Raw genomic sequence first — 11,742 nt, 5'->3', positions numbered from 1 at the left:
AGGCAGGGGCGAACAGAGGTGAGGGTATCCAAAGGTTATTGGGACAGAAAAGTCAATATATTCCTGTGATGACACGACTGTGGACTGCAAGGAACAGAATGTGCCTCTAGCACTCACTGGAACAGAGTACCAAGAGCAGAATACAGAAAAAGAGCCATCCTTCCCTTAGCAAGGCTGGAAGTTTTAAAGGAAAATAGGCGATTATTAGAAAGATCTTGAAAATAAATGCAGTGTAAGTGACTCGTGCATGAGAAAATGTACCAGTCTTCCTACTCACGTGGACCGGGATTAATCCTTCCAGGCCTCAAAGCAACCGAAAGAACCACCGTTTGTTAGATTTCCTGTTCTAGTCACCTACAGACGACTCTCAACACACCACAGGCGACTAGGCCAAAGGCTGTTTACAGATGTGCAAACTTTCCTTTTTGACGGGGGGGGGGGCACTGCCACGGGCCAGCCAACTTGGGCAATATTCCTAATGGGAAGGCACAATAAAATGGTAATTAATAACCAACTGCAGAAGCAGCAAGCATTCCTTGGAAGGTTCCAGTCCTCAGAATATCTGGGAAGTAAGCTAATTTTGTACACATGGAAGTCTCCCTCTTTCAGCCCTTTGAGCACAAATCCGGTATTAGGCGGCACAGAAGAACGGGATTTCCAGGCTATTAAACACTCTGCACTTCTCACTCTGGAAAGGGAGCCCCACTTCTGTAAGAGTACCCCGTAAGCACTCCTGCTGCATCAGGCAACATCTGGCCGCCAGGTGGCATTGCCTGCCTACGAGTCGGAGAAGGCCGGGCTGGTGGGAGAGGCAGATCCACCATCTGGGTGGATAACTTCGTGGTCCTGCAACTGCAGGAGCTCCCTGGACTGACCCCGGCAGCGGCCTCCACCGCTGCTTGGCTGCAGCACGCTCTCCGCAGCCCCCTTTCAGCTGGAGGAAAAGCGGCGCGGGACAATGGAGGCTTCCCCTTACGGTGCACCCCGTCTTCTGGGGCCCGCTTTGCAAAGAGGGAGTTTGGCTGGGGAACCTTCTCCTGGATCAGGGCCTTGGCCAAGTCTCTGCTCTGCAGCGATGCAAGCCCCCCCGCCTCCACACACCTACTCACGTGTGTCCTTTCCCCCCAAAGAGTACATTGCTGGCTGGCATCCAGGAAACCAACTGGAAAGAAAAGGAGTGAAACGGAGGGAAGCGATTCTCCACGTGGAAGCAAGCAATTCCCCCCTTTCCTTTTTGGCTCATGTCAAACCCCTTTCGGCCAGGGCCAGGTCCATCTTCATGGGGCCCATCGTCCACAGGTGGGCAGGGCCAGAGACAAAAGGGGAGCAGCTAAATTACCCCCAATCCCCAGCAAATTTTAGTTTCACGTTCTCACTGCGTGTCACGGAAGGGACACAGTGCAGCCTTTTGGAGCAAGCCGATGCAAAAAATGGGAACCATGAAATGATCAGTGGACGGGGAAAAGAGATGAGGCCCTCTGATGGGGAAGTCACCATCTCGGGAACCTTCTGTGGGTGAAATTTGAGCAGTAGGTCTCTTTCCAACCCCCTGTTCTACAGGCTTTTACCAGTGCAGGATCGCAAACAAAGCATTGTCTGATAATAGGGAGAGAATTTGCTATCGGCATGGTAGCAAAGCTGTCGCCTGCCCAGATGATGGCAGAAGATGCAAACCCCTATTCTGGTTTGCACAGTTACTATATTTTGTTTATATCCCACCTTTTCCTTCTGGGTTTGTCTTTTTCCACTTTTGAGATATTCCATTATCCAACCACTAGGTGGCACTGTGATGCAGTTGCCATATAGTAGAACTGCGCAAATGCATTAGATTCTCATTCCAGTTTATTCCTTTGTTCAAATGTAATAGCTGGGGCTCCGCACTCTAAAAAAAGCCACAGAAATGGATGGAAGACATGGAAGAGGCCTGGGGGTCATAAGCAAGCAATAAAGACCTTGTGCAAAAAAGACCCACATCTCTAGACACACAGATGCAAGGAATCAAATGAAACGGACCCACAACAGACCAGATCCAAGCAAAGCTGGATCACCCTGCGCATCTCTCCAAAGTGAGCCACCCAGGACAAGAACAAGACCACACCCAATGAATTTCTATGAGCTCAGTCTGAAGTCAAACATATCCCAAGATCTCTCGGACTACATCTATATGGACTCGCAATTATTAGGAAGATAATTGCTCTTCCTAAATCTCCCCACACCCTTTTAGTCAAGCTGGCCTTCCATTTTCTTCAAAAATACATGCGTTCTCCAGCTGCCACTCTCTCCCAGAGCAGTTAGAATGTTTATGCGTGTTCCATGAAACCCCATTTTGGCCAAAATGGGAACATAACCAGTGAATGGTGTGAAATAAGCCAGCATCTACCAGACTGCAGGTGGCACAGTGGTTTAAACTGCTGTGCTGCTGGGCTGGTAGATTGAAAGGTCGCTGGTTCAAATCTGCACAACGGGGTGAGTTTCCATTGCTCGGTCCCAGCTCCTGCCAACCTTGCAGTTCGAAAGCCTGCAAATGCAAGTAGATAAAAAGGTACCACCTGGGTGGGCAGGTAACAGCGTTCCGTGCACCTCGGTGTTTAGTCATGCCGGCCACATGACCACAAAGACTGTCTGGGGACAAGCGCTGGCTCCCTCAGCTAGGAAATGGAGATGAGCACCGCCCCCTAGAGTCAGGCATGGCTGGACTTAATGTCAAGGGGAAACCTTCACCTTTACCTTTTACCAGACTGTCCACACATCTAATTGCGTCTCATCTCACTCTTGTCCACCCCATGGGACTGCTGTCCTTTTTCTTCCACGGCACTTTGGATCGCTACATGATCAGCAGAGGATTCGCATTTTTCTTAGCGCATCATCCGGTGGGAGGTGTTTTCCTTTGCTGGAAGAGGTGGCATTTGGTCGGTACAGCACAAAACCAAACTGTGGAGCTCTGGAGTCTGTAATATTTTACAATTCTTTGTGTTTGTTACTCGCTTTCTTCCTCACCACCCCCAAGCTCCACTTTCTATTTTCTGTGCCACAAGCTGCCTTTTCTCAGTGCTTGAAGTTCCTCATTTTTCGGCTGCTGACTTCTGCAAGAAGCGGGTTTCACCCCTTCTCGGCTGAGGTCATCCTGGTCCCTGGAGGAGAGATCACGAGGGGCTCAGCTGAGCTGACTGGACAGCACCAACTCCCCCATCTTCACCTCCAGATGCCTCTCTTTTGAAAAACTGGCAGTTCCTCCTGGCTCTTGAGCATTCTTGCACCAGCCTGGCCACCCTGTTCTTCCTTCACAGCTCCTCGCGGCAAAAGTCTAGCCGTTTCCATGCGTTCCGCCGGTGGCGGCAGCAGAAGCCTTGCATGGAGACCGACGGAGATTAGTCGGGGCTTAGGCTGGGCCCAGCCCGCTGGCCAATCTTAAGGAGGCTCCGTGCTGCAAAATGTGGAGCGATTGTGGAACGGATCTCTAGGCACGTGCGAGGAACAGGGCCGGGTCCAAGCTGACCTTTCCTCCGCGGTCATCATTGCATGGCCGTCCTCCTCATCCTCTTCCTGGCCACTCAGAGCCACTGGGAAAGCAGGTCGCCGTGTCCTCGGCTTCTGTTTCTCCCAGCATCCTGGTCTGGACCAGAGCAAAAGGCAGGCGAAGGAGGAAGCAGCACTGGGGAAGAGCGGGGGGGGACCCTTTCCTGGGGGGCCCTGAGGGGCTTGGGCCTGGGGCAGGCACCCCACCTTTGATGCTGGCCCTGGGAAAGAGCCTTCCTTGGATCAGTGACAGCCAACGGCTGGCCAGCCAGGCGCGATCACCCTGCGCACGTCCACACACAGGATGCAAACAGAGAGCATCACTCAGTGGTCCATCTCCTCCCACATCCTCATCTCACTGGGGCAACGAGCTGCCCACAAGATCCCACAAGCAGGGCAGGAGGGCCACGGCCCCTTCTGCCCATGCTCCCCAGCAGCTGGTGTACATATGCAGAACACTCCAGCCACAGGAGGGCCACAGAGCCACAAGGACCAGTAGCCACGGATGGTCTTCTCCTCCAGGAAATGTCCGATCCTCTTGTGAAGCCATCCAAAGCAGAGGCCACCTCAAAAACACGAGCATCTAAATTCCAGTTTTAGCTCTGCCCCATGCAAAGGATCCCTCCCTGTACCTGTCCGAAATATCTCACCAATCAGCTTTGTTGGCGCATCCTGGGCTTTACTGAAATAGGAGAGGGGACAAAAAGCCTCCTGTTCCACTTTTTCCACACCAGGCATGGTTTTGAACACTTCCTCATGCCTCCTCTTCCTCCCCGTTTCCCCTTAAACTGAATGTGTCACAGGGAAAGCCGGACTGCAGCTGAATAGTCCGAGAACAAAAATCATGACTACAAAAGAATGACACAACTTTAATATCGACAATTAAGAAACTGAAATTGTGAAAGATTTTCCATACCTTGCTCGGATGAAACATCAATTTGAAGGAAGCCTGCAGCCCAGAAATTGGAAGGGCAGCAATGGAAGGAAGATAAAAAAAAACCTCAAACATTAAGGTTGTGTCATTAGTAGACGAAGGCCACACTATTGTATTTGTGATCGCTCGGTGTGGGTGTGAAAGCTGTGAAGGACGCTGAGCTGACAGGAAGAAAATGGATGCTTTCCAAACATGGTGCTGGAGAAGAGCTTTGGAGACACCGTCGGCTGACAAAAATCATGTCAGGGTTTTCCCCAGAAGCAAAATGGCTAAACAGAGGTTGCCATACTCTGGGCACATCATGAGAAGGCAAAAGTCCCAGGAGAAGACAATCGTGCTAGGAAAAGTGGAAGGCAGAAGGAGAAAAGGGAGGCCAAAAGTGAGACAGAGCGACTCCCTGGAGGTATTGCTGCCACTCCATACGACTCTGGTGTGTCTGCAACTGGAGAATTGTGCTCAGTTTTGGGCCCCTCATTACAGGAAGGATATAGCCAGGTTAGAGTCAGTGCAGCGAAGGGCCACAAGGTTGGTGGCCAGTTTGCAGGGGAAGCCGTATGAGGCGAGACTGAGGGAACTGGGTCTCTGCAGCCTGGAGGAGACTCAGAGGGGATCTGTTGGCGACACGCAGGTATGTGAGGGGGTGTCAGAGGAGGTGGGTAGAGACCTGTTCTCCCCTGCAGAGGAAGGCAGGATGCGCTCCCACGGAGCAAAGCTCAGGGAACCCAGGTTCAATTGGGATGTCAGGAAGCACTTCCTGACAGTCAGGACCCCCAGGGTGTGGAATGGGCTTCCACGGGAGGTCGTTGAGGCCCCATCGGTGCGGGTGTTCAAGGACAGGCTGGACATCCACATGGTGGGCATGTTGTGAGTGGAGCCGGCTGGAGCCAGGGGTCAGACTAGATCGTCCGGGAGGTCCCCTCTGACTCGCTCTTTTTCTATGCATATAAGAACAACAACTCAATCCCACATTTTGTAACCTTTCCTCACAGAGGAGTTATTCAGTTCCCTTATCAGTTTACTTATCCCTTTCTCCCTTTTCCCAGTGCAACAATATCTTTTTTTAGACGTGGTTACCATAACTGCACACAGAATTCTAAGTGTGGCCGCAAAATTGATTTGTATCAAGAATGTTCTTGGAAGTGTTATTTTCAATTCCTTCCTAATTGTGCCACACACAGAATTTGTCTGTTTCACAGCAGCTGAACACAGCGGATCAACATTTTCACCCAGCTGCCTGCTGGAACCCCAAGATCTCTTTCGTGGTCATTGTTGGTTCAGATCCCTTCAGCCTGTACTTAAAGTTGGGGGGTTTTCCCCACACTTTCTTCCACTGAACTGCATTTGGCCAACTTATGCACGCTCCCAGCTTGAAGAGATCCCTCTGGGAGCTGCAGGCCCCCTTTCCCAGCTTGCACTCTTAATTATGGGAATTTTACAGTGTTACTGATGCCTTCCAGACCCAGCCACTGCTGCAGAAGTCTCAGGACAGACATCTGGAAAGCGGATGGTTCCTGGCAGAGTTCTGGAGCTTCAGCTGTTGGCCACGGGTGCAAGATCCTTTGCAGGCAGGAAGGTGGAAAGACAGCAGATGCTGCAGAACAGATGCGAGCTTGTTCAACGAGGGGCGAAGGACCCCCAAGTGCAAAGAGATGTTTGCTCCATCCTCCATTTCCATATTTATTGCTCAGGTGCTACTCACTGCGAGGGTGGCCAGCTTTGCCAACGGTGCCTGTTCCTGCGCATTCGGAGTGGTGCTTCGGCTCGGGCTGCTGATGGCCACTGGCCAGGTGCCCTTAGAGGCGGAAGGTGGGGTGGGCGAGGCTTTCCTCCTTGGTCTCTTGGTCCCAGTCGGACAGCGTCCCTGCTGAAACATGGCTTCCCCTTCTCCTGTGGGTTGACACCAAGCAGGCCCAGGCAAGATCTGCAGATGGCACTTCTTGCTGAGTAAGGCTGGCTGGTCAGGGAAGGCGCTGAGTCACTGTTTGTCCGGCCACAACCTGTTCCCGCTCGGGTTCCTCTCTCTCGTCTTCTGCTGATTTCTCCCCCACATTGGGGTTTTTTTGTTTTCTGTTTTGTCATGCATTTCTTCCGAGTCACCAAAATAGGCCCTGGGAAAAGGAGTGTAAAGGTTTCGTCCTTCACCCCTCTGGCCGCACATCAGAGGAGGCACCCAACTAAATTTAAAGAAAGCAAACCAATCCACGCATCCATATCCAGACAGAATCCACGCCAAGGATCCCTGGCATGGATCTCTGTGATCCTGTGCACCTTCAGACAAGAAAAAAGCCCTACAATCTGGAAACCGTAGGGCTTTTCCCTACCTCAACATGCATAGTCTAGCACTGCAAGTCTCTCTTCTGACTGCTCTGTGTTGTGGAAGCTCTGAAGGAACAGAGGGCCCTTGAACATGTGCAGAGTGCCTTTGTCTCTTGTCCGACCAGTCCTGGCCACCCTGTGCAGAGCCAGGATTAAAGTGATAAAGAGATATTTGGAGGTAAAGCTGTTTTCCTCACAGTTTACAATGGAAACATAAGGCCCTGCTTTTCCTGTACTTTGAGCGAAGAAAGCTGAAGCCATGGAGCCGAATGCTAATACACCATCATCCTGCTGATGGTTCGTTAGCCCTTGAATTTGCCCTTCCCGGGGGTAACCAGGTGGCTGCAGGAAGGCGGGGGGAGACCCTGGGTAAGATCCCCGTTCTCCCAACAGCCCACATCTGGAAGGCCATTCCCAAATCAAACCAGTCCGCAGCTTTGCCTCCGCAATCCACGGCTCGACTTGCTTGACCGAGGCGTCTTGCACCATCTCAGTTCGTACACAGAGACTCACATGGGCCAGTTTTCAAAGCCTCACAGAACACAGTCGCTCTTGAGATGTCACTGCTTTCCCTCACATGCTTTTAAGCCATGAGGACTAGAAACCTAGTTAAAGAGAAAATCCGGGAGGGGTATCTTTGGAAAGCCAAGGGATGGGCAAGCTGCCCCAATAAGCGGTTTACGGAGGAGCACCAAATGTCATGCTGGCTGGGAGTGATGGGAATTGCAGTCCAGCACATCTGGAGGCTACCCACTTGGGGAAGAATGTAGAGAGACGCACTCATGGCGTGGGGGTGGGGGGGAATATGGCTTCTCCGGCTGAGGGGACATGAGTTTATATCCCCCCCCCTCATGTTCCCATGTCTAGTGGAGACGACTAAGGAACAATAAAAATAACTGAGCCGTTATGAGCCGATTATCAATACTAGTCCTTCGCCCTCACCTGTTGGAAGGGATCAGAGGTAGACAAGGGTGATGAAGGCAACAGCAGTGACCCCAAAGGAGTGTGATCCCAGGAGACCTGCCCCACAACTTGACAACATTCACCTCTCTGGCGCCGGGACCCCGTGCTGTTCCCAGGGGGCCCAGGGTCCCCCGCCTCAGCCCTCCTGGGCCAGCCACACCACTAGGCTCCGCTCCCCTCCCTCCTTCAGAGTGGCAGGCCTTGCAGCTAAGAAATCTCTCCTGTCTAATCCCAAAGCAAGTGGCACCTTTAATGAGTGCTGATCTGCTCCAAAGCCGATCGGCCACCCCGACCCCTCCTCTCCCGCCCACCTGATCCCCGCAAAAACAAACAGGGAGCTTAGCCTGCTGGGGAGACTTTTAATGGGATCCGTGTTGCAGGGGGGCAATTTCTCCTGCCGGATCAGCCAGGGTCCCAGGGGGTTAAACTTTTAACCCCTGTAATCTCCCCACGGGCGTGGAAGGGGGGAAGCTATGTCTGCAGGGAGAACTCCTGAGGACCACACTGCAGGCCCTGCCTTGGGCCCTGCTTTCCAGGGGATTCTGGGAAGATCTCGAAACGATGCTCCTTCCAGAAACCCAGGAAAGCTTTTGCTGCCAGCAGCGCTGGCTAACGGACTGCCCCCTGATCCTCGGTTCTCCTCCCATTTCTGGCAGCGCGGTGCAGCCAGGACCGCGAAGCAAGGGATCCTGGGAGTCAGGGTCCAGGGCAAACAGACATGCTCATCCCAAAGCCGGGGCCAGTCCTGGGTTCCTCCCGGCTTCTTTGCATCTCTAGTCCAGTCTCCCCAACCCAGTGCTCTCTGGAGGTTTTGGGCTGTTACTCCCATGCCGGCCTGCCTTGATGCGAGTTTATTTATTTAGCACATTTTTATGCTGCCCCATTCGCAAAAAGCCTCGGGGCGGCTTACAAAGCAAATAAGCAGTCCTACAATTAACTTTTAAAATCCGGAGACATCTCGGCAGATATAAAAACCAATAAATACAATCAACAGTTGACAATTAAAATAACGTTTAAATAAAAAGGTCTTGGCCTTGCGCCGAAAAACAAGTAACGATGGTGCCAGGCGGGCCTCTCTGGGGACTGCATTCCACAGATGGGGCGCCACCACAGAGAAGGCCCTCCTCCGGGTACTCACCCTCCTAATATCTTTCACGGAGGGCCCCCGAAGAAGGGCCTCTGCCGCCCGATCTCAAGGGGTGGGAGGGCATATATGGATAACGCCTTTAGGGTTTGCAGGCCAAAACCTCCAGTGGGCACCTGCTTGGGGAAGGCTGTTCTGGTCCTCCAAAGCAGAGAGGAGAGCAAAACCTCCTTGTTTATTCTTGGAAGTGTCAGAACTTGCAAACTGCCCTGATAAGTTCTTGGAAACACACCCCTGTCCTCGGTCCAAACCTCAGCCCCGCTTTAACACTTCAGCCCAGCAGAGTGGCTGAGCGTCATCCCAGAGAAATGACTTCAAGAAACTTTAACCTCAGGGCAATAACCCTGCTCACTCGCTCTCTCGCTCTCTCTCTCTCTCTCTCTCTCTCTCTCTCACACACACACACAAACACACACACGTGTGCACACCTGCTAAGAATTGGCATCCCACTGGACTCTTTGGGGCTTACTTCTGAGTAAACATGCAGGGGCTCACACTACTAAAGAGGCAGCGTGTGGAAGCAAACGTCTTGGAGAGCAGGAATCTGTCCCAGAAGTAATCCCGCCCCCACCCCGAAAGGGGGAAGTGCTTTTAAAATGTCAGGAGTCCTTTTAAAGTCCCATATAATTGCACTCCTTATCTCAGGTTATCACTTTACTCTTTGTCTTCTATTCCTGGCAGACTTCTGTCCTTTTCAAGCACTGCTGGGATTGCAGCTCCCTCCATGCTGGGGGGAGCATGACCTGTTGAATTTCTGGCTGCCCTAATGTGGCTGCGAGAAAGAAGCAGCCTTGAATAAAGGGGGGTGGTCTGGCTCACTGCCCCATCACCTCTATACCACCCGCGCTGGTTTGCCATGACTGCAGGGCCACAAAATCGAAGATTTAACAGCCTTCCCCAAGCCTTTCCAGCCGCAGGTTCTGGACTACAAATGTCCTAATCCCCGACAGTTGGCTGTGCTTGCTGAGGCTGATGGGAGATGTGGTCATGCATGCCAGGGAGGGGGCCAGGTTGCCTGGCAATGGTCATGTGCAGAGGAGATGCATTTCTGGATGCGCTGCCACCTGGAATTATCCTCCACTACCACACCCCACGTCAAGGGCTTCCTTTCAGTCAGATGGAAGGCAGTAATCCGTGAAAGATCTCTTATGGTGCGGAGGTTAAGAGCGCAGGCCTGGGACTCAGGCGACCTGGGTTCGAGTCCCTGCTCAGCCCTGGAGCCAACTGGGTGACTTCGGACCAGTCTCAGACTCTCAGCCTGCCCTACCTCACAGGGTTGTTGTTGTGGGGACACGATTGAGAGCAGGAGGAGGAGGATGTAATAAGAAAGAAAAGCAGGGTATAAATCTAGTAATAAATAAACGAATGAATGCATTGTGATTTGGGGAGGCCACAAGATGTCACAGGTGAGCTGGCTGATGGGAAATGGGGTTGGGGGAGTGGACCAGAATTGAGCTCTTTTTACTCTAGGGCAGTGGTGGTGGGGGTGGGGGGGAGAAGGCAGCTCTCAGCCAATCAGCAGGAGCATCATTTCCCAAAGATTCACCAATGACAGCAGCTGAAACAAGGGTGCAGGACGTCGTGCGGCCCAGTGGCCGAGTTCCATTTCGGAGCCCCCCCGGGGCCGCATGCCCTGCTGGGCGGGGCCAAGGACAAAGAGGCGGAGCCAAAATGCCTACCGTATAGTTTACAGCAACATAACACTCTTTCTGCCAATTATAGGAGAGAACCAGTGCAGCATAATAGTTAGCCCTGGAGTTGGACTGGGGACAGTGAAATGCACTGGGCAGACTTCTGTCCAGCCGGTGACTCACAGCTGGCCTACTTTACAGGGTTGTTGTGAGGACAACACGGAGAAGGAGCGTGTGGGCTGCCTTGTGTTTCCGTCTGGAAGAAATAAGGCAAGATATAAATGCAATACCAAAAGAGAAAGTCCAGCTTTTAGAATGAATGTGAGCAAAACTGGACAATCGCTGGAGAACCGGCAAATGATAATTGGCGATGGGAAAGCAGCAGGGCCCTCCGGGGGAAGCCCAGATGGAGGGTCTGCACCCCGGAAATAACACAGATCCATACCCACACACAAGGACCTCTGCTCCGTTGTCAGAAGTCTGGGGGCAAAAACCAGTGAATCGTGGTGTGTGAGGGGATGCGGCGCGCCATCTAAGCCCTGAGAAGCACCCATTTTGCTCTTGGCTCGTTTTTGTTGTTAGTCGCGAAGTCGTGTCCGACCCACCACGACCCCGTGGACAACATTCCTCCAGGCCTTCCTGTCTTCCACCATCCCCCGGAGTCCACTTAAGCTCACACCCACTGCTTCAGTGATGCCATCCAGCCACCTCATCCTCTGCCGTCCCCTTCTCCTTTTGCCATCTATTGTTCCCAGCGTTAGGCTCTTCTCCAGGGAGTCCTTCCTTCTCATTAGGTGGCCAAACTATTTGAGCTTCATCTTCAGTATCTGGCCTTCTAAAGAGCAGTCAGGGTTGATCTCCTCTGGGACTGACTGGTTGGATCGCCTTGCGGTCCAAGGGACTCACAGGAGTCTCCTCCAGCACAATTCAAAGGCCTCAGTCCTTTGGCGCTCAGCCTTCCTTATGGCCCAGCTTTCACAGCCATACATTGCAACTGGGAAAACCATAGCCTTGACTACACGCACTTTTGTTGGCAGGGTGATGTCTCTGCTTTTTAGTATGCTGTCTAGATTTGCCATAGCTTTCCTCCCCAGGAGCAAGCGTCTTTTAATTTCTTGGCTGCAGTCCCCATCTGCGATGATCTTGGAGCCCAGGAAAATAAAATCTGTCACTACCTCCATTTCTTCTCCGTCTATTTGCCAGGAAGTGAGAGGACCAGATGCCATGATCTTAGTTTT

Source organism: Varanus komodoensis, unplaced genomic scaffold (assembly GCF_004798865.1).
Source record: "Varanus komodoensis strain SLA01 unplaced genomic scaffold, ASM479886v1 scaffold112, whole genome shotgun sequence".
Lineage (NCBI taxonomy): Eukaryota > Metazoa > Chordata > Lepidosauria > Squamata > Varanidae > Varanus > Varanus komodoensis.
Note: the sequence above shows the minus strand (reverse complement) of the source record.